Source organism: Rousettus aegyptiacus, unplaced genomic scaffold, assembly GCF_014176215.1.
Source record: "Rousettus aegyptiacus isolate mRouAeg1 unplaced genomic scaffold, mRouAeg1.p scaffold_m13_p_6, whole genome shotgun sequence".
Taxonomy (NCBI): Eukaryota; Metazoa; Chordata; class Mammalia; order Chiroptera; family Pteropodidae; genus Rousettus; species Rousettus aegyptiacus.
The window spans coordinates 90,690,605-90,715,036 of record NW_023416309.1 but is presented as its reverse complement, the minus strand read 5'-3'; the positions used below and the strand labels follow the sequence as shown (position 1 = coordinate 90,715,036).

The following is a 24,432-nucleotide window of genomic DNA, read 5'->3' as shown; positions in this document are numbered from 1 at the left end:
AAAAACTTGTACACAAATGTTCATAGGAGCCTTATTCATAAGAGCACCAAACTGGAAATAACCCAAATGTCCATCAACAAATGCTTGGATAAACAAATTGTGGTATATTCATACTCAGCAATAACAGGGAGTGAACTACTAATACAAACAACAGCATGGATGAATCTCAAAAACATGTTGAGTGAAAGAAGCCAGACACAATAGAATGCATACAGTATTATTGCATTTATAGAATGATAAAATCAGAACAATGGTTGTCTCTGTGTGTGTGAGGTGAGAGGGTGTGCAATAGACTGGAACTCTCTGGGGTGCTCGAAATATTCTAACCTGATTGCAGTGTGGGTTACATGGGTGTATATGTTTGTTAAACATTTGCTAAAACTCATCAGACTGTATATTTATGATCTGTCTATAAATATACCTCAAAAATTAAAAACAACATTTTTATAAACTATATATAAAGTGTTATGCAAATACTATGAAGTGTTTTAATTTTTAAAGCCTTCCAAGGAAAAGATGAGTTTGAGATGATTAGAATGTTGAACTGATGCTAAACAATCATATGGCACTGAATATCCCATTTTCATTTAGATATTTGATGCAATTGGTTCCAATACAATGAGTTCACTTCATAATTTAGCAAACGAATACAGTGCCGTCCAGCTAGCTAGCAATAAAAAAGAGAAAAAGGCAGAGAAAAAAGCTGGTATCAAGAATGGTCTATACATAAATGCATAGAATCTTGGATTTTGACAAAGTATTGGCATATTTACTTTATTTATGGCAATTCCTGATAATTTTAGTGAGGTACCTTTGAATTGAAGTAGAAAAAAGTGGAAGTTTAAGACATGTGACTCTAGACATCACATTCTTTAAATCAAATAACCACAAAACAGTATGAAAACATCTGCACGAACTGAAAAGATGAAAACTGATTAAAGTATATTATTTTACAACAAAGTCTCAATTAAGAAGTTCATCAAGAAAAAAGTCCCCTTTCTGCCTACACATGCACCCCTTCCATAAAGCGCCAGAAGCAGGAGCAGCATTAGTTTGTACGATACGTCCGAAGAACAGTGTTCCCACTGAAACACAGGCACAAATACTCAGGAGAAAACGCCTCTTCACCCTCCTTCTTTCTAACTATGCCCAGCTTCGGGTGCGAAGGGCTATTGTAGAGAAGGCTCTAGAGCTGACACGGCTTGCTCCGACAACACTGGCCTTCTTTAGGAGCTCTGAATATAGCGTGAGGATGTCACCTGTGCTAGATGTTAAACCTAGAGTGCTACCCGCACGACCCACCCCATCGCCAAAATCATTCTGTCAGGGAAGCACAAGCTAGATTCAAGTCCACTGACTGGATGGTTTTATACCCAATGCAAGGATCCTCTCCTTCAGAGCACTTAACTTAGCATAAAGGTGCATCAAATGCTGGAGTGTAAGCTTACGAAGGGCTTTGCTCACTATTAATCCCTATATCTAAGACATCGTAGGTGGCATGTGCATTTAGTAGACTATGTGGCTCAGTGAATGGATGCTGGCCTCCCGGTGTCACTGTAACAATTAAAGTGGTATATTCGAAGTGTTAGCAGAGCATCTAATGCCTACACTAAACTTCAGCTCTTTATCCCTTTCCCTTTACACAAGTTTTTCCTACAGAGAACTGTTTTCTCTTATTAGATGACTAGATCTTATTCCTTTGAACCACCACAAACCAAACCCTTTCAAAAATAGGATAAAATCCCATGTTATTTTCAGCTATCAAAGTCTGATGACACCTTAACATGACTATGCTATGGATTATGTTTCCTCACCCAGCAGTGGACGTCTTGACACTTCTGATCAGGGAACTAAATACCCTATAACCTGGTATTTGATAAGAATTCCCAGAGTGATCTGGAAATTGTGTATGTGTGTGTGTGTGTGGTAAAGTGTGCTTGAATGCACACACACACACACACACACACACGTTTGTGTATATGAAGAGAGAGGGGGAGAGAGATTGATTTGTAAAATTCCAGCAATGGATTTAAATTCTATTCTTAGAATACTAAAAAGTATAAAAGGCCCAATTACAACTCAACTTTTCAAGTTGTCTTAGGAGATACGATGTCAAACGCATTCATAACATCTCTCATTTTCCATCTTTTTCTTCACAAATAAACACACAGTCAACCTTCTTAAGTATAAAAAGTATCCAACCAGGGCTAATGATTTCCAATTTATCTCTTGATTAAATGTCCCTCCATAGAGAAGCCAGAACAGGAAAGCACAGCCTGGAATAGAATGGGATGGGAGCCCTCAGAGTACAAAGCAGGGCGCTCTGTGAGTCTTAATAAGATTCTGTAAAATTTTTGTTTCCGTTGTACATATGTGATGCGTGTGTTTACCAGGTCACAATGTAAAAAGTGTTTCTCGATGTAAGCCGTGGTCAGAGACATTTGGAGGCAACGGCACAAGATACTCAGGCAACAACGGAGGTTACAAAGCCCAAACCTGGTCAACAAACAGGGGCGCCGGCGTGCGGGTGTACAGAAGTGTGCAGGGTTCAGACATAGACGAGATTCCCAGGCAGCCTAGAGACAGACTTTGTTTAGTTCACCAAGACAAGCGTAGTGAGATGAGGGAAGAAGGGCAGGCAAATCTTCCTCAACATCCCAGAAGAGAAACAATTGCCCTGATTGTCAGAAGCATGCCAGAAAGAGCCCAAATTACCTGGAATAAGCTATGTAAAATATGAAGCTCAAGTCAGGATTCTATTTATTCTGGAACTATATAAATATTACACTATTTTTGATAGAAAGGAATCATTGACTACTTCACTAAGCCATCTCATGGAGAAATCTACAACTATGATGTCCTTATAATCTGTTCCCTTCTCACAAAATTTAATTGAGCCATTCCAATGTCATTTAGGGTGACAGCAGGGGTGTGGTAGGGGACTGTGTGTGGTCTTTCCCTTGCAAACAAATTGCTATTCTTTAAAGTGTGTGAAGCAGGGACTGGACAGGCTGCTCAAGGCTTATTCATCCCCTGGAGCTGCTGGGCTGGAGGTGGCATCCCACTATGGCTGTGATTTTTAAGGCCTGTAGGTCAGGAGCTACCAGCACCCCAGCCCAGGTCTGCTCCCAAACGTTCTCCCTCTTGAACTGCCTTTTACCCTCTTTCCGATCTCCCTCCCTTTGCCCCCGTCACACGGGGGTACACACACACACACACACTCCAGATGACTCTTTTATGCCTCTCTCCATCTTTAGTCCACTTTCATCTATTTTTATGTATTTAATTTTTTTTAGGCAAAGCAACCCTTAGTTGACCTCACAGATTGAGAGGACCTTGTCAGTTTACAATCCCTTATTTTTTTTTTTTATGCCTACAGCACCTGGTCTCCCATCCAAGTACTAACCAGGCCTGACCCTGCTTAGCTTCCGAGATCAGATGGGATCAAGCTTGTTCAGGATAGATTGGTTGTAGACTTTAGTCCACTTTTAGTTAAGGAGTTTCTTAAAACAAAATGGATACTTGGCTAAGAGAGTTCTCAGAGCTGGAGTAGTATAATGCTAATGTGTTTTCCTTCTTAGCTTTTCTGTCACTAAGATTGAGCCTCCCTCTCCCCACTCGTGACTAGAATCCTGCCCATGCACCCAGCCTTGTGACCTGGAATGTAACAAACACAGACTTCCCTGTCCATATCTCTAAACGGACCTTCCTAAACATCTCTTTGCTGTGATCAGCCAGCTGGTCAGGACCCTCATCAGCTCTTACTGATCTTCCTTATGTCAATCTAATCTCTAAATCCCCATCTATACCTGTCATCCCAAAGTAACTCTGAGTAACACCCTCTTTCTTTTTCAAAAGCATTCCAGTGTGAAAAGTCATTCATCCAACACCCCACTCGGCCTGCTTGGTTAGTATTTCCCTGTGGCCCAGAGCAGGGTCCATCCCTATAGTTCCAGGTTGGCCAGACTCAACATCTCCTGTCTCTCAGCATCATCTTGAAAACTTGGTGGCTTAAAAGAATGGTAATTATTTATTATCTATCATGGTTTCTGTGGTTCAAGAATTCAGATAAGACACATATTGGGGGCAGCTTGTCACTGCTCCATAATGTCTAGGGCCTCAGCTGGAAGATGCAAAGGTTGAGGGCTAAAATTATCAGAAGGTGCATTTGCTCACATATCTGGAGACTGATGCTGGTTGTCACTTGAGGCCTATTTGTGTATGTGGCATGGAGTACTTACATGTGGCCTTTCCATGTGATTGGGGTTTCCTCCCCACATAGTGGCATGGTTCCAAGGACAAGAACCCAAAGCAGGTGGAAGCTGGTCCTTTTGATGACCTAGGCTCACTTAACATCAAGTCATGTCGCATTCCTCCACCATATTTAATCGATCAAGGAAATTACAAGCCTCTGCCAAGATCCAAGGCCAAAGAACATCAGACCCCCGCCCCTCAGTGGGAGAAGTGTAGTCACACTGTAAGAAGATCATGTAAGATGAGAGAGTTAGATCCATGTGTAATATAACCAGCCACTTCCTCCAAGCACCCCACCAACCACAGGCAAGATGTCATCATCCTTGCTACCTCTTTCTGTCAAAATTTTCCAAGGATAAGCCCTTTGATATATTATGACATAGAGTGATTTTCTAACCAGGAATGCTGCTATAACCCCTTGCAGTTGTGAGCCTTGTTGCAGTTTTACAAATCTTTACATTCAATCCTATAATCCTGTGAGGCAGATTAGGCAGGCTTTACTCTTCCCTTGTTACAAGTGAGAAAAGAAGCACAACCAGATAAATATCTTGCCCAGAGTCACAGAGCTGGGACTCAGCGCAGTCAGTTACATCACCAAGTAACCTCTGCTACTAGAAAAGCATCTCAGCACTGGGGCCCGTGCCCAGCTTTGGACCAGGCAAGCCTGCATGTGAGTCCTGGTTCTGTAGCTTGGTGCCTTTGAACACAGAGCTTATCTTCCCTGAGTTTCCATTTTTCCTAGAGTGAAGGCAATAGAGCCTACCTCGTGTTCAGTTCCTGCCGTGGAATTAAATAATGTTCATAAAGGGCCTATAATAACAGTGCCTGACACGTCTTTGGCACCCACGCAGAAACTAAGAAGTTAATTTTAATGATGACATGTGATCCAAAAGGGTGACACAACCTATTTACAGCCTGCCCTTTAATGTAAATGCTAGTCCTGGCCACTATGGCAAACAAGAGATGCTCTGCCTCCAAGTGGTACATGGGGAACCATCCTCAAGTCACACCTACAAGCCAGTCATCTTAGATCTTTTTCTCATAGAGAAATGTTGTTCAGCCATTTGAAGCAGAAACCTTACAAAGGGCAACCAATTATCAAACTCCTCTGCGCAAACATTAGTGAATGAGATACTGGCTAACAATGGAATCTCTAGCTCATAAGGCTGCTTGCTAGTGACGTGAAGGTTTGCTTTGTTGTGAAGAGTGGGCTGTGTTGCTGGTAGATGATCTTAAAGCTGGCCAGCCTTCAGTGGCTAGGCAGAGAGCACAACGTTAACATAATTGAGAGGTTTTCAGCAAGTTACCTCAAATGCTGTTGAAATGTAGCTATTTTATATCCAGTTCTGTGAAGGTGGACCCTGAGTCATTTAAAGGTCCTGGATTTTGTTCTCATCCTTTCGAGAGAACACAGTGTGCTTCTGGCAAAGGCTGCTGGATAGGATATTTTGTCGTAAATGAGAGACAAGTGAAGGGGCTAAGTTAATCAGTGTTTACAGTATCTAAGAACTATGCCATGGGGACGGGAGAAAGGCTCGGGTTATATAGTCTTAGTAGCTGCCTGGAAGATCTGGAGAAAAAGGCATTTTGTTAAAATTCAGAAATAGTTTTCCTGTTTCTTCTGTCGCATCACTTGGGCCTGGCTATAAAGCCTCAATTCTGCCTCCAGGGCCAAAAGGACAGCAGATTCACTCATAAGAAAGCCCAAGAGGCACTGAAAATTTACGACCAGCCTTCAGCTCCTCAGCAGTGTACAGCTCTCATTCATGGCAGCAGGAAGCCTGCCGACAGGGCAGGGCATCTCAGTCGAGTTCTTTCTCTGCTTTGCTGGTTCCCGATCAAACTTGCCCTGTGGCTGCTTTGAGTGTTGCTGTCTCGGCATCAAAAAAGCAGGGAGACAGCTCCATTTCTCCTGGCGCCTGGAGCGGGGCTCCAGGGCAACTCACCCTCCTCTTTCTGGGATTGCTTTGGAATCCTCACTGTTTATAAACGAAGCCCACATTGGCCCTGTTGTAACAGGCGGTGCTCCTCACTCCATAGCAATGGGGAGTTCAAACATCTTACAAGTCACCCTCTAGGCTAATCCAAACCCTGAACTCCCTGAGAGCGTAACTGACTTTCTGCTGCTGTGCTGCCTTGGAATGGAACAGCACTCTGTTTTCCAAAGCCTCTTCTTCACAAACTTGGTCTCCTGTGATCTGGCAAACCCTGTGAGTAAGGCAGAGCACATGTAGCTAATCCCATTTCCCAGGTGAGAAGACTGAGATCCAGACGGCTTAAGCATGCAGCAAGCAAGTTGTGTGGCTGATCCCGAACCCCCTAGCCCGCTGCAGCGTCCCCCGACATGGCCGAGGGTTTTCACTTCTCTTCTTTTCCCCACTTCTCTGCTCATCTCCCCTTTCCATTGTTTCTCCAACCCCTCTCTTCCTCCCTCTTATCCCTCATCCCTCCTTTTTGATTCCTTCCTCTCTCTTAATCTTTTTCTCTGTACTCTTCCCTCAGCGCTCTTGTTCCAACAAAGATTTCAGGCAGGACCGAGAACACTATAGAATTATAGCACCAACTTCACCATTAACCCAGCAATTTAACCAGAAATTTAAACAGCTCTCGAGGGAAATCTGTTCGCCTCTTTGTGACACATTTTCTGCATCTATGAGATAAGGATGTACTGTAGATAACTATAAGATAACAGTGTTGAAAGAGTTCTTAAAAGCCAGAAGCACCCAAAGAAATACTGATTTAAGAGATACATACAACTCGTATCTCTTTATGTCAAATTTATGTTCGCCTGCATATAGCAATTTTTACTTTCTCTTTTTAGAATTTGGAACCATGTTCCATCAGACCATTTAAGTTGTGGCCAAACCTGGAGCTTTCTTCTTATACTACCTTTTCTATTTGGGGAGACACACAAACTAAATTTGAAAAGGTCCATTAAAAAACTGAGTCTATCTGGTCCTCTCAATAAGGATATCTTAGCAACTCAGAGCAAAGCTATTCAATTTTCTATTCGTAGTCCAGCTTACGCAGATGAAAACTAGTCTCATTAGTCATTGCACCAATGCCTTCTAATAGCCTCTCTCCCTCAATTGTTATTGATTTGCAAATGTTTGGAGGAATATCTAATATTGAAAGTACTCCCTGAACAGTGTCGGATCCCATTTCCTCCTCTAATATTTAAATTAATGACAGGAAGACAAGCTTTCATGAGTGCCTGTCTCCAGTCTCCAGGCTGTGAGATCTATAATGCTCAGAGAACACTGACTCAACATGAAGATGTAAATTCCTCCAACCTAATTTAGAGAGGCAAGTAAAGCTAACATCTCAAAACTGTTCCCCTCAATTCTAAAAAGCATTAGTTCCGGTTTGTAAATTAGAGTCCAGATCATTTCAACCCATTCCATCCTGAGAAATGACCAGACCAAGAGAACTCTGATGAGATTGTTAGGGGCAAACATCTATAGGAGAATGTCACTGTATCATTTCAAGGAGCTGTGTATGCTTCGATCCTATTCCCAGGTCTCTTCAGAATCTGTTGTAGATTTCCCTAAATTGCTCATCTGATTTCCTCTCTGTAAAGGCCTTGGGTGGTGTTGTAACTCATTGACTGACTATATAAGATTTACTATTTTGAGTGGATTCACTCTCACACCATCAGGGGAAACTCATAGGATTGGGCAGTGCCTGCTTGAGGTGACTAGTAATGTCCAAGTAGGGCAGATCAACCCAGGTCAAGACTATGTCAATGGACATGGGCTATCCTACTGGATAGAACTGACCTTCTGGTGCCCAGATGTGTACTAGCCCAAAGCACATTTAAAGGCCTAATTGTGCTGTTCCTGATTTTATTCCAACTAACTTAACCTTGGCTTCACCTAGCTGGGCTGACCTGAACACCGGGCAGCTGCTTATTATAGTGGCCTTGGATGGACCTCTCTTCTTGCCCAACTTGGCTATGCTCCTTGGCTGCAGGGCTTAGAATTTAATAGCAGGGCCAGCAGATGGCCTGGTCACCCAGCATGCTACTGGCTCTTTCCATGGGCCACTGAGAAATTCACCAGGGTTCCTTTGAAGCAAGGAAGGGCTGTGACTTTTGACACTTGGTCCAGAGACATCTGTTGAACTTCCCTAGTCCATTCGCTTTTTTCTTTAAAGTATCTTTTTAGTTCTTGCCTTAATACTTGCCTTAAAAATTAATTGACAACCTCAATTTAACAAAGAACCAGAAGATAATTAGCTTAAGAGGTCACTTAATCTACTAGGCTGCATTGAACTCTTTTACCGTTTTTGACAAATTCTTTATCTCCTCTGGAGCTGCTGCCAGTTTTCGTTCTTCATTTTTTGTGCAGTACGGGATTGCCAATCAGGTGGCATCTTGGAGCATGTTGCTGAGAACATACATTGCTAAGTAGTGGACATCATTGTACCTCCTTGGTTTTCTTTTTCTTTGCTGGCACAGAAATCACAGTGCTTTCCAACAAGGTAGAGGCTGACTCAGATTCCTGCTGGGACAAAGTAACACTTGATTTCCTGAGCAGTACAACTGAACTGACTCAGAGGCCTATGATCTAACAGTTGCAGGAGGAAAAACAAGCGAAATTCCAGTTCCCTTGATCCTGTACCATCTTAGGGCTGCTTTCCAGGGAACAAAGGTGATGTGATCAAAAGCAACAGTGTGGTCTCATCTTCTTAGAGTGTGGCTTGAGAAGCTGAGGATGATGCCCGGGGGAAACAGACTTGTTCTAATAGAGTGTCCAGATCTAAAAGAGGGCTTCTTAGGAGAAAAGGGAGTGTCTACTCTTCTTCTGTGCCTTCGACAGGTCTCTGGGTAGTTCTAGGAGGACAAGGGTGCAGACATCAATACATGTTGTTCATTTTCTTCAGGCTTTTCTCTGTTACCAAATGAGACAACTTCTCTCTCAGCATCTGTAACCATTTCTAGTTAACATCCATATTCCCTTAAGCAACTGGAAAGCAAACCAAATAAATGTAGAATCTCTAGGCAAAGCAGAGTTTAATTAAAAAACAAATCAAAACACTGCCATCTCACCTAGCTAACCCTAGCGTGTTAGAAAAGACCGCAGGATAAAGGCACACTGCCTGGGCTGCTGAGTCAACAGTGGGAAAGAGCTTCTCATGCAGAAAAGGCAACTAACAGCCCTATTAAATAGAGTCATACTTTTCTCACCTACCCACTAGAACTGTGATGTCCCTCCAGTTGAAGCAGAATAGCTGTCTCCAGTGAAGCATCACTCCTTAGCTTCCTCGTTCATTCATTCATTCATCGGTTTTTACAATAATCATTTATTTATACCCACTTATATTTCAGTGGTTTTCAATTTCATGCACCTATCTTATGCATTCAGAAATTACTTATTTTTGAACCCCTACTTATGAGCTGAGTACTCTCTTTGCTACTAGGTATAAGAGACAGGGTCCATAACATGAAAATTTTATAGTCTAGTTAGCAATTCATACTCTATCCACTCATCGTCATTCATCCATTCACTCATTCCTTTGACAAATATTTGCTGAAGCCCTGCTGTGTGCCAGGTACTGTGTTAGCCACTGGGCCAAACACGTTCATCCCATTTTCTTCTCTACCTTCTTAACTCAGTGTGTCACACATATACCACCACTGCTATTGCCAAGCACAGAACCAAAAACAAGCCCAACAACTTTTTTTTGTTTTGCATGTGTATATTTGTGTGTGATTATTTTAGGGGGAGAGGAGAGTGGGCTTCATGTTGGTGAGCAGGGTTATTGAGTTAGACAGTATTTCTGCAAGTAAACATCAGTTTCATTCAGGACAGGATATAAGAAGGCAGATCTCAGATTCAGTACAGTACAAAGAGAATCTTTGTGCCATAATTGCTGTGGACCAATGGGATAAGCTGCCTCACAAAGCGGCTCGCTGCCCACCTCAAGATGTGGTCAGAAATCAGAGGATGACCTGCCAGAGACAGCACAGAAGAGATGTTGCTACCCAGGAGGCTCCTGATCTCTGATCTAGAGACTCTTTCTACTCTGAGATTTGATTAGCAAAACAATCACCTTGGCACATTTCGAGTGTCCAAAAAATACTTGTCAAATGAATAACCGAATATACATTAAGCCATTTGTTGGAACTTGGGTTCAGTGAGAGTGAGAGCCAGTCTTTATTCATCTCATGTAGTCCCAGGACCTCTGTCTCTCTGTAGGGCTCCAGAGAACTGTCTGAAGGGCTTTGTGCTGGAGGCTCTCCAAACTCCCTTTTTAACATTCTAGGCAGAAACATCTTCTTGGTGTGGTTTAGCCACCTGGCAGATTCTTTCGGCAAGGGGAACATCCTTTATAGACACATTCACGCATGTTTTCCTTAAAATCTAGGCTTTGTTTTCTCCGCTAATTAGCAAATTGTTGATCCACCTCTTCTACTTTGAGGCCATATGCACTCAGGAATAAAATTTTGTTTTGCTATCAACTAGAAAAGCAAAATAGCTAAATAAAGAAACTGAATAATGTCTTCCCAAAGCAAACAGTAGAATTGGCTTCTGAGTTAGCTCTGTTTGGGGTTATCTGTGGTTGTTTTCCTCACTCCGGTAGCACCCATAATCATAAAGAGAATGCATGATTGCCACTGGAAACAGAATGATCGATCTACAGCTCTGTGGGCCAGACACCACTGCCCGAAGAGAAGCGCGAGGCAGGGAAACTCAGAAGCCGACATCAAGATTTTTGGGCCACAGGCCACATCGTAATTCAGGTCATCACACTTCGCCAAGGAAGCTTATCAAAGAAGAAAACAGACTGACATTTTCTGGCCCTATGGTTCACTCTCAGAATGCAAGGTTGGAAGTTAGCCTGGCTTTCTCCATCCTGGGGAGACAGAGTAGAAGTTTGAGAATTTGATTCTTTGATAGTACAAAATGTGCGGCCTCATACAGCATTGTGCGTGCTGTCTTACTTTAGCAAAGCAATCCAAGACATAAAGAATTTCAAACGAGAGCGAGGGCCTGACCTGCTTGTTCATGGCTGTGTCATTCAGGGACAGCCCAAGTCTGGCAGAAATAGCAGAAATTTTCTGCCACAGAACTCAACCCGTTAATTTAGATAAAAATGTTACTGCATGAACACTGACTCTAAACTCCCTCTACTCGGATCTGCGAGAAACTTCCCGGAGCGGCACACACAGGGCAAGGCCGGAGCCATCGGAGGCTGGGGGACATTTCACAGGGCATTTTGACGGGCAAATCTGAGAAAGTAACCTCAGTTTTAGTGAGGGAGCATGATCTTTCCAGCAGTAGCAGAAAAGTCCAATTTCTAGGATGGTTAAAGAAAATGGCTAAGCTTGTTTGTGACCGTCTCCAAAATACATCAAGTGACAAAGACGCCAATATCTTTCCCCTTTATTGACAGAGAGGAGACTATGGGAAAACATCAGGCTTCCCGGCTTTCATCTGTTAATGACCACCCTTGGGACTTCAAGTGCCACTGCCCGGCCGTTCCTTGGGAAACCCTTTGTGTCACAATATGGAAGACGCAGTTTGGGAGTGGGCCCAGTTCTCTAGGTGCTCATCCATCCTCTCTGGCCACGTTGCCCACCCATCATTTCAGCGGAAAGACAAAGTGGCGTAGAATTCAGGGAAGAAAGACAGTATCCTTGAAAATATCATGGCAGAGGCTTCTTTCTCTCTCGTGTAGAGCTCTAGCGGATCCTTTACCCCAGCCATTCTCAGAGGTGCTCCCCAGATCAGCAGTATCGGGATCACCTGGGAACCTTTTAGAAAAGCAGATTCTTGGGGCCTACCCAGACTTTCTGAATGAGAAACTCTTTCTCCTTCTCTCTCTCATTCTCCCTCTCCCTCTCCCTCTTCCTCTCCCTCTTTCTCTCTCCCCCTCCATCTCTCCCTCCCTCTACGGATATAGAGATAGAGATAGAAATTTAGATAGACAGAAATAGAAAGAGAGAGAGAGAGAGAGCTACATGGACATAGATATACACATATAGATATAGATGTAGACAAAGATATATAGATATAGATGATACAGATAGATATAGATATATACTCCGATCCCTGATCTAGAACCTCTCTCTACTCTGAGATTTGATTACCCAAACAATCTCCTACTAAGAGTGTTGCGTGCACACACACACACACACACACACACACACACACGTACTTGGTAATGCCTTCTTTGGCATTTAGATGAGTCAGCTGAACAGGAGATTAAACATATATATCTTAAAAGAAGCCGACTGGAATAGTGGTAAAGAACATGGGCCTTGGAGTCAGATTTGGGTTTAAATTCACCCCCATTGTTTGCAAGCTGAGTGACACTGGGCAAGTGGCTTAAACTTTGGGTCCTCCAGTTATTTCTTCATTGGTAAAATGGGAAGGGTAATAGTACTGAAGGGTACTAGCGAGGATTAAATTAGTTAATACACATCTATATTGTGCTTGATAAACAAATGTCACTGTCCAAGCAACATTTGGTCTCATTGTTTCGATTATTCCACCGAGGTCGCCCACAGTGAATAGTAAGGACCAAAGTGCCCAGAGACTCCTCACTATGAAAGGCAGCTTCTTTGGAAATCTTCTTTAGGGACAGTGTGAACCAATGAGTGAGAAAGAGAATCCCAGCTTTTTGTGGCTGTTTCGGGAAAGGTGAGGGATGAGAAGCAAGGCTCAGGCGTCGGTGACGGGGTTTGTTGACAGGGCGGAGGCTCCTGTGTCCCGTTGGCCTCGAAGATCTGCGGTGGCCACAGTTTTCCTTTCTCATTGTTATGGCGTCTGGGCAGAGAGGAGCTTCGGAGCCAGACCTCTGAGGCTGTGTGTGGTGAGCCTGCAGGGGCTGGCAGTCGCTGAGGGCGGAAACCACTGTTTGGGAGCTGCTGGCAGTTTAACTGTTTCTGTTGCTCTTTGCTGAGGATGAGAAAAAGGCAGGAGGGCCAGAGCATTCCACACTGTGATTCCGTTTGTGGTAAGTGCCTGCTCACCAGGAGCGTCAGAGGTTTCTTTGGAACCATGAATTTATCAAGCAGCTTCTGGAACAAGATTTTTAGCTGGTTGCATATCCAAACATCAATTGCCTAGACTCTTGACTTGATTCTCTCCTTCTACGTTTTTCTAAAGAAACAAGCGGCCCATTTCAGGAATCAGTGATAACTACCTTGTGGGAGATGCAGCTTCCTGAGGCCAATGAGCTCCTTGCTGCACACCTAAAATGATTTACTTAGGCTTATTCCTACCCGTGGTGTGGGCATTCTGATCCTCTAGAACCCAAAGTAACCACAAGTGTGTAAATATGTCATCTCGTAGCCTTAGGTGTGCTTGCTTCTGTCTCAAGGCTAGAAGTGCACCTTACTCATCTTTGTGGTTTTTCTGAAAGAAATGTGACATCCTCCAATTAATGTGTATGCAAAACTACTCAGCAGTAGGGGCGTGGTTAACAAATCATGTAATAGATATTATGCAGCTGTGAAAATGATATTTTCAAATTATTTTAATACACCTAATGCAATGTGAAGTGAAAATAGCAAGAATCAAGCCTCTGTATAGAGCAGTGGATCTCAGAGTGTGATCCCTGAACCAGCAGGAGCAGCATCATCTATAAACTTAGAAATGGCAATCCCAGGTCCCACTGAGACCTACTAAACCAGAGACTCGGGGAGTGAGCCCGCAGTAATGTGTGTTAATAGCCAGGTGAATCCGATGTGTGTTAAAGTTTGAGAACTGTTGATGCAGAGCATGGATCAATTAAATATGTAAAAGATACGCAGACTGGAAAAAATACACAAAGTAATAAAGCGATTCCCCCTGTGCTAGGATTATGGATGATTTTGTTTTGTTTTGTTTTGTTTTTGCCTGTTTCTCTTTTGTGTTTTTTATATAGTCTATTTTTTCTCAAATGAGCATACCTTGCTGTGATATTTAGGGAAAAGTAGAAGTAAAGTTACCATATATTTCCGTTACATGTGTTTCATGTCAATTTATACCATATTAACATTTTCTTGAAGACCTAACTATTCACCCACCTTCGCTGTTTTCCAGTTTTTTATACTGACAAGTCAACCTTCCTATATTCTCCTTGATAGATCTTCTCAACCCCACTGCTGTCTGCTGACTTTCCCACCCTAAAGTCTGGAAGCCCCTGCAATGAATAACAAATAGAATTTTGGAAACTGTCAAAAGTCTCTAGCTTGGTTCGTCATAAATGGACAAATAGTTGGGGTTTTTTTTAAAGCACGCTATTTCCTTTTGTATATATTTAGATGTTAATATATTTTCATGCATTAGTAACGATTTTAGCTTCTGCATATATTTTCATGCATTTTGTATTTCGTTTGGATTGATTTTTTTTTTTTTACCACATCAACTCAAGGCGTTTTGAACAATTTGACCCTTCTAGTTTCAAGAGTTCATTTACGAAGTAAGCAGAGATAGTGGATTTGCATTTATCCAGGAGAATTAAGTTCTAAAATCAGCAAATAAGGTAAATGCCATATATTGTCAAAATTAGTCCATCTCAGTAACACCAGAATAGACTGTTATTCCTACAGTCCTATTTATTATTCAGGCTGCTATTCACCTGAATACTAGCTAACATAGTTAGGGGTCATGTTATACGAAAATGTACACCTTGCATTTCTAGAATCACTTAGCACTCACTGTAAGATGTTCACACCACAAGAGGTTCTGAGAGTCAGAACCTCCTGAGGAAATAACAGACTCTTCCTCCAATCTTAATCCTCATTTTCTAGGCAATGGCAGTTGAAACTGGCTGAGCTATTTACGTTATTTTGGAGGATTTGTTTTCTTTCTTTTGGTTGATGGTACATAACTGCATTTGCCTCTGTCGAAAGAGCATTGGGTGTGATTTCCCTGCATGTCCTGTTGTGCCCTGGGCTTCCTTCTCTCATCCTGCTCTCTGGGATGTTCTCCAGGCAGAAATGACTCTAATCTCTCCCCTGGTATTCAGATCTTACTCATCCTTTAAAATCTTAGGTACAAGCTGCCTCCTACGCAAAGCCTTCCTAATCTCAGTAGAAAGTAATCCTTCCATGCTCTAAATGTCTCTGGGACATTTATCATTCTTTATTATATTTACATTTAAATATGTCTTAGCTTACTCCAGAGACTCTAGGGTTCCTGAAGGCAGCATTCAAGTGTCTTTAACATCCATCTTGGCTTTAAATCCTAGATCTGCCCTCCCTAGCCAGTCTTAGGTATAATTACTAAATTCCCTGTGCCTCCTTCCTCTTCTGTAAAATGGAGATGGTCATAGTATCAACCTCTTAGAGTTCGATTGAGCATTAAATGAGATACTGCATGGTAAGAGGCCAGCACAAGATCTGGCATATAGTAAACTCCAATAAATGTTAGCTCCTTTTATGTCTATTCTCCATCGTGGTTCCAGCAGTACATTTGTGCTCCTAAGCATCTTGCTTATTGAATGTATGAGTGAATGAATGAATGAATGAGTACTATAGTTAAGTTCATACACGCACCTCTGAATTCTCAGTGCTTGATGAGGAGTTTATACTTGCCATCCGTCTATGAATCTATTATAGAACCGAATGAACCAATGATTCTCTTTTATTCTCAAGGCAGGTGTGAGGTAGATGTGGGTAAATTTTCTATCTTGAGGAAGCTGCCATCAACCATCTAGTTTAGACTTCACTGAGCTCCACGTTTTCATCCATGAAATGGGAATTATAACGCTGATCTGTGATTTTTGCCTGGATACAAGAACTCAAGGAGGACTGGGTCTTTAGGGAGAAATTTTATAAACAGGGACTGTTTGTAGCAATTTGAAGAATCAGAGCATGAGTGTGTTAATTAGCATATTTCAGTTACAGAGTTTCCAATCACAGCACTGTAGATGTCGCTCAGTAAGGGCACAGGGCAAAACCAGCTGCTTTTTGGGTTTGTCAAGCATCTCAAGTTATTTCTCAGGAGCTGGGGTTTGGCAAAGCCTGAAACCCACAATGCCAAGTCCTTCTTTCCCCCTTAATTTTTAAGCCCATGTGTATTTTAAGGGAAATTTAATCCGTATGTTTCTGTTTCCTTTACACTTAACTCATAAAAATGGTTTGTCAGAGCAATTTGATGTCCCAAAAATCTTTGGAGCCTTTATAATGATATTTTTTAACCTTTCTCTCCTCCCTTAGACGCAGGAAATTGTGTTTTTTTAAAGAAAATGAATCAAACTGAAAGTCTCAAGGTCAGTATGGATGGGTCAGACATACAAACTCAATGAGCTGTGCATTTGCAAAAATGGCATCTTCCAATGCTGCTCCTATAGAGAGGGCCCTGAAGGTAGAAGAAAGATCGATTTCACATGCAGGCGGATGGGGATAATTGGCAGCATGTTGTGATAGAGTCCTCAGATATTTGATTGTTTGCACAGGCTGAGTCTCTCTCCCCTTTGTCTTTCCTTATTGGGAGATCTCCTTAGAATTCGGGTCCCTCCACCTTAGTCAAATCCTGAAGCTCAGCACCAGAAGTTCATGAACACAAGAAGTCTAAAAGAATTGAGACCACTAATTCTAAAATACAGAAACTGTTTTCTAATCTAGTTTTTCACATCATCCTTAGAGAGAGAGAGAGAGAGAACAGGAGTCTGCATGCTTGTGTTAATGGTCATAGGAAGTGTTCTCACAAAGCTTTTTAAAGATGATGGCCTTCCAGAGTGAGTGAGTTTTCTGTCACAGGAAGGAGTCACATAATCCCCAGATAGTCACAGCACAGGCAGAAATACACCATGCACTGGTGTTCCATGTCAGCCATAAGAGGGAATATCTGGGGTGGCTCGACCCGCACCAGATCCAGGTTTGTAGCCATGTCAGCTCTTCCGCCATCAACTGGAGTCAAACTTTGATCAGGCTCCTTTCTGGCAGTATGCCCACTGCCAGACTAGATTGGGTCTTTCGGTCATGAAGGGTCACAGTGTGTAGCATATATAATAATTTCAGTCAGATCAACTGTAATGGCTTGGATTAATCTAAAACGCTTTAAAATCATTTGGCTGGCTTATCCCATTCCATTTTCACTATATGGCATTAAAACTCTGTAACATAACGGCCCAAGCTGAGGCTTTCTCTGCCATAAAGACCGAAAAGCCATGTGGACATTCATCATCTAAAACAAAGTTGCAAATAAGAAGTCCAATCAAAGAATGTCCTGATGGCTCTGACATCTCGAAATGGGGCCAGGGACAGAAGAGATGGACCCACTCAATGATGAAGATTCAGAGCTTTGAAGGACTTCTATCACTAAGCTTATGATAGCAATGGAACAATGAAATTCTGGTCCTGGATGGCTGAATACATTGTAAAAGATGGGCATGTCCAAAGAACATGATACCAAACCAGGGTACTGAGACTGCACATTGCTTTTATTTTGGATTTTGGATGAGAACAGAAAACAATTGATAGAAATTGTCCAGTCTTGGAAATTCGGTGAGTCCACAGGGCCTGATGAATACCAAGGTTTTACATGATCAGTAAGTCGTAAGCAACACACCAGCCAGAAACCTACTACTCTCCAACAGTCTAGGCAGGGGCGAACACATACAAATGAACTCCGCATGTTAACTGCTTTGAGCCAGGCCCTGAATCAGATGTTTATATCACCTTACTGAATTCACATGATAACTTAATATGCTAAGTATCATTATCCCCATTTTACAGATGAAGAAACTCAAGCTTCTAAAGTAACTTACTGGGGAGATTGAATAACCTATCTAAACTTGCATAGTTAATGGAAGTACTAGAATTCAAAACCTTATCTGTCAAACTCCAAAGCACACCCTCTTTCTTTAAAAGAAAAACATCTTTGTCTGATTACAAAAATTATTAATTTATTCGAATATACAAAAATAGAGTACTGAGTTAAAATCCCTCATAATCCTACCCCCTCCTAAGATTAGTAGCATAGAGTATATGTTTCTATACTTTCTATGTATCTACTACCAAACTTAGAGACAGATTTACATTTCTTTTACACAAAAATTAAAACTATTCTAGAACTTGCTCTTTAAAATGTCGTAAATATCTTTCTATATCAATAATACATATATACCAAGTCCTTTTTAATAGCCGCATAGTATTCCATTATAAGGATTGCTATGGTTTTAAATCTGACTAGTTTGATTGATTCCAACTTTTGGCAACCAAAAGCACTACTGCAATGAAATGTGCACTGTTTATTCATAGGTTATTGCACATTTATGGGTAATTACAGAATAATTTGCTTTGAATGGATTTGTGGAGCAAAATAATATACAACCCATATGTCTACTATACAAGGTCATCTCCTTTGATTTCCTTTGACTTTCTAATTCCTTTGGTTTCCAGTTAAGTCAAATGCCAAATTTTCAGAGAAGTAAGTTTATCTTTCCCTTAGACTTCATTGTTAGGGAATCTGAGAGCCAATAATTCTATTAGATTTGAGGAACTCCCAACACAGTCCAACTCTAAGACAGGACAGTTAGCAAATTTCTGGAATTGTCTATTTGTTCGATTTTACATTTGATCACTACTTATTGACTTGATTTGTGCAAGGCACTGCATTAGATCCTGGTTAAGCAGTGGCAAATCTATATTTCTTTTATTTAGTTTTCTACACTACCTAGAACTCTCAGTACCATCATGAGTAGTGTGTTGAAAGTTAACACCCATTACTCACTCCTAATCTAAGGAGAAGAAAGCAATCTTTCAACTTTTACTATAATGTTAGCTGTAGGTTTCTTGGTAGATATTCTTTATCAAGCTGAGGATGCCTCCTCTATTCTTTTTCTGAGTGATAATTATCATGAATGAGTGTTAAATTTTGTCTGGTGCTTTGTCTGCATCAATTGATATGATCATGTGAGTTTTCTTCTTCAGTCTCTTAGTATAGTGAACTAACATTGATTGATTACAAGGACCCTGTCAGTTTACAATCCTTTATTTTTTTTTATTTTTTACACCTATAGCACTTGGTCTTCCTAGGTGGTCTCCCATCCAAGCACTAACCAGGCCTGACCCTGCTTAGCTTCTGAAATCAGATGGGATCAGGCTTGTTCAAGGTGGCATGGCTGTAGACAAATATTATTTTTATATGAAACATTTGATGAACCAATTATTAATGAGAAAGACAAGTTTAAAATTTCTCTCATAATTAAAGATACAGTGATAGAATACATAAAGAAACATTTTTAATTATAGACAAATCATGAAGCCACTTTTAATTTCTTATATGACCTCCACAAATTACAGGAAATGTCAGAGGAAACATTAAAATGTCATCGTATACATTTACATTTAAAATTTTACACAAAATGAATTCGCATAGAGTTAAGTCTTTTGGGGAAAGTTTTCTGCAACAATCATCAGCTGTAAGTGTACTAAAATGTATATTTCAAAATTACTTATCAAAAATGTATCCAAATATTATTATAACCTGTAAAATACTTTTAAGTTCAGTAATAATCACATCAGCAGGAATATCCTCTCAAAATTAAAAATTAGCAAAAAGTAATTGTGATCTAGCATTTGCCTCAAAAGAGTGAACAACTAATGTTGCTTCCAATTATATCAATTGAAAGCGAAGTTCTTAAATTTATAAATTGCAGTGACCTAAAAAACAAATTTCCAGAAAACAAGTTGGAAATCATATAGCCAATCAAAGTCACATTTGTAAAATGTTATTGTTTATTGTATTAGTTAAAAATTTCCTCAAACTTCTGCCTTTGTCGTTCGATCAATATTTGTAGAGCACCTACTATGTTCTAGGCACTATTCTACACCTTGGGGGTACTATGGTGAACAAAAGATGGATTCCCTGCTTCTATGGAATACACAATCTAGAAAGAGGAGATTGATAAAGACCAGGTAAAGAAATACTAATTGCAAATTATGGCAGGTGCTTTCAGGAAAACAACAGGATTTTGAGATAGAGATTAATGGGAATGAAGGAAAAATATTTCTACTCTGAGGAAATGGCATTTAAGCCAAGATCTGAAGGATGAAAGAGAAACAGTACTGTGAAAATAGGGACAAACGTTTTGGGCAGATGGAACAGTATGTACAAAAGCCTTGAGGAGAGCCCCATAGAGAGCTGTGCAGATTGTTTCTGGCACAAACATACCTGGCCCAAGGGGTAAGAAGGTGCTGAGATCCAGCCTATGTCTGTTCCCTAGGCCGTGTGCCATGGTGGGGGGAAAGGAAGAGGTTTATTTTTCTGCTTCTCACAATGACACCACATGGGCTAGCAATAGCTCTGGCTTGAGGTGGAAAGGAGCTCTGAGTCCTGTCCTTAGTCCTTGGGCTGCAGCTTGAGTTCAAGTCCTGGGATCCTCACTCAGCCTCCAGATGCACGTCTCCACATGCCTGCCCGTAGCCTAAGTCTATGTTTGATTTTATCAAATGGCAATAATTCACATTTATGTGGCATTTAAATCTCATTCAATCTTTATATCTGATTTAGTGTTCCATTATCTCTATAAGATAGCTAAGGCAAGCATTTTTCAAATATACGTAACAAATACAAAATAGATTTTAAGTGTTTAGATACATTTCAGTAATTGTATAGCTCCTTCTATGCAACACCTAAATCAAATAAAGAAATTTCCAGCATGCCTGAAAGTTAATTTTTATCACCACTATGATCAGTTCTGCCAATTTTCGGTCTTCACAGAAATGTAATTGTGCAGTAAGTGTGATATTGTGTCTAGCTTTTTTGCTCAATAGAATGTTTTGGTTTTTTTGTTTGAGATTGATTTAGTCACATTGTTATGTGTCTCCATAGTTCATTCATTTTTTATTATTGAGTAATATTCCATTGAGTGAATATACCACAATTTGTCGATTCGTTATCCTAATGATGCTGTTTCCATATTGGCTATTTTGACCAAAGCTGCTACAATGTACAATTCTTTTTGTGGATATTTATTTTCTTCTTTTTGGCGTAAAACCCAAGGTAGAATTCTAAGTCATCAGGTACGTTATATTTAACTTCGTAAGAAACTGCCAGGTTTTCAAAGTTATTATACCATTTTACATTCTCGTCAACCATCTATGTGTTGTCGTTCTACATCTTCACCAACATTTGATGTTAGCCATTCTAGTGGGTGTAAACTGGCATGTGGCTTTATTTTGCAATTCTCTGATGACTGATCAAATTGAGCACCTGTTCATGTGCTTATTGGCCATTTTGTATATCTTCTATTGTGATGTGTCTATTCAAGTTTTTGCAGGTGACTACTGTTAATTCCATTTTATAGATGAGAAAACTGAGACACAGAAGCCAAATGACTTGCCAAAGATTCACAGCTAACAAGTAGCAAGCTCAAGTATTTTATTCACATGTCCTGATTTTAACTAGTTTTGATTTCCAATATACTGGACTTTTTTCTACTATGGATCCCAACCTCAGTTTCCTTATTTGTAATATTCTACAGCACCCTGAACCTCGTGACCTATTAGACAAGTGTAAACAAAGGTGCAGTAGAAATGTATAGACCTGGAGAAAGGAAATGGGGAATGATTTTAGGTTAATTGAAAACAACAGTGATTCTTTTTCAGACAGAACTCGAAACCATTTCACTCTAACTTTGAGGTCCTTGTGTGATGCCTGATGCCATCTCAAGCAGGAATCTACTCTCAGTCTCAACTACTCAATGTTGCCAAGCTCAAAATAAACTCTTGTTCAAGAGCAAATGTGTTTCACTAGGCTACATGTTACTCCCTTCAGCCTATTTGGTTTTAATTCAATCAGTTAAAATAACCACAGTTTCTGCTGTCCATATGCCACATTGCACTAAATTAATATTTGGTTGATGAAGTGTAAATGGTCCTAAGTGCTGGATTTTCTCTCATATATCTGGAGGAGATGGTGAATATGTAGTGTGTGTTTTGTGATTTTTAAGTCTGGGAAGTAAATGTATTTTGGAATTGAACTGTCATTGAAAATCCTTCCTTTTCCTTGATGCCAAAGATAAATTACTGAAGGAGCAGTGAGAATGAATAACTAGCTCTGGTAGTATTTGATACGCTGATTTCGAGTGTCGAGGATTTGAGAACCAAGTGAAACTTTGTGACCTCCTTTTCAAATCAAGAAGACACTATCCTAGCTAGACTGGCAGCACAGATGGAAGGCGCCTGTCGCAGTCCTTTTAATCCTCTCTGAGCAAAGTCTTAGATTTTCCCCCCAAATAATGAATGAATAAGCCATTGAGCTTCTAATTGCATTCAATGCCCTGCTCTCCTGCGAGGTGCATCCGGTAGGTCCAACGATGCCAGAGAAGAATTACATTGGCATATGCAGTTATTGAAAAAACTCTGCTGAGCAGTCTTGTAAAGTGGCCAGAGCACCCCAGTTGGCCCCTCCGGGGTCTGCTTTTGTGGGAGTTCGGAGTCTGGCACAGAAAGGGAATGGGACAGAAGTCTGAAGATGGAAGAGCTAGGCCAGAAACAAAAGGGCTGTGCCAACGTCTGGAAGGGGAAGACTGGAATAATAGGGACGAGGCCAAAATTCAACAAGATGAGTCTTCAAAGTCTTCTTAAAAAGTATAATTACAACTTCTTTAACTTTCTTTTTATTTCTCCCTCTGTTATTCTTTCTTCTTCAGTTCATTAAATGCTTTTTTTGCTGCTGTGTGCTGTAGGTCAGATGCTTCTGACATTTGTACAGCAAACTCGATCTGGCATTTTTAGGAGAAAGGAGAAGTTTTTCCTTTCGGCTGAGGGTAATTTTAATGGATAAAGTGGCATTTACAGTTCAGTGTTTAAGTGCCAGTGTAGACTGCCTTTATAATTGCTGGATCCTATCACACAGGTATAAGTCTTCACTATTATGTTTGAATGTGTAAATACAAGTAGCTTCTTCACATCTCTTTCACCTTAGTATTTTGAATTCTCACTGTGATTAATTACAAAGGATTCTCTCTTCTAAACTAAGGTTTGATGTCTTGTAGTTACGAAGATAAACCATTGGTCAATCGGTGACGTATTTCTTGTGGAGGTAGGAAGGTGGGCAATCTGTCAGGAGTCTGACAAATTATTGTCTACGATTATCGTCTATGGAACTCCCGGGCTGCAAAGTAAATGGAGAAAGAAAACCTGGAAAAGGGAGAAGGTCTCTTTGGAGATTTATTTATTTATCACTTAACCAAAGTGAAGAGGAACGTTTCTGAAATTTAGACTTAGGGGCCTAGAATTCAACTTATACCTGGACGCAAACTCCAAACAGAAATGTTTTTGGAAGAGCTTATGAGAACTCCTTTTGGCTGGCACTCGATAGAAAAATAATAAAGAGGGTGGAAAGAGGAGAATTTTCTCTACGGCTTGACTGACCACCAAAACTACCCAGATTACTCATGCAAATCACTACCCACTGAGTGGGTGTCGCCCAGGGTAATCACCTGTTCCTGTGCAATATGGTAAGTGTGTAAAAACACCAGTACCACCAGTAGAAACATCTTCTTGGCTTTATCTGAAGGAAACTCGAATAGATATAGGATTCTATTAATGAGCGAGACACGTCTACATCAGTTTTTTTTTTTTTTAAAGCAAACATTCCTGATAAATAACACATGCTTAAAGCAGATTTCTGTGCACTCTAATGAAAGAAAGGTCAGGTGTATTTGTTCTGAAGTATCAACATATTTCCAATACAAACCAAGTAGCTGGGTAGAAATAAATCATTTTGTCTTTGTGGCAGAGATACTCTTTTTTGAGCTAAGTGCTCTAGTAACTTTTTGATGCCACAGCACGTTAGAGCTATAAGGGGCCTTTGAGATCTAGTTTGACCTCCTGAATTAATAAAAGAGAAAGCTCAAAGTGTTTCTTTAAAAAGCCAGGGAAAAATTAAGACAATTACAGTTGATATCAAGAGATATCGCCTAGTCAGATCCTTCTGCAGAAAGGAACGACTCAACCTGCCTTCATCTTTGACTCAAAAGAAAGGTGCAAGTCCCACCCACATAGTTAAACCTTCCTTGCTAAACTCCTGATTATTCTGAAGTTAACAAAGGTCAAGGAAGCTCATTGTGAAATGTTTGTTTGGAGGAACAGAATCTAAACTTACCCTTCTTGTCATGGTGATTTTTTGAAAATAAGATGACAGATTTGAGCCCCTGGAGGGGAAAGACTGCAGCCATGCTAGAAATAAGAGGATGCTCTTTCAGGTTTGTTGTTGTTTTCCATGTGCT

The 24,432-nt window shown here is 40.7% G+C and overlaps 1 protein-coding gene and 1 pseudogene across 4 annotated transcripts in view; one reads left to right on the top strand and one right to left on the bottom strand.

The window, feature by feature from the left end:
• ANKFN1 (ankyrin repeat and fibronectin type III domain containing 1) overlaps positions 1 to 24,432 on the top strand; it is a 527,248-nt gene that overhangs the window by 344,999 nt on the left and 157,817 nt on the right. The window lies entirely within an intron of this gene.
• On the bottom strand, positions 19,207 to 19,325 carry LOC118604787 (annotated as a pseudogene).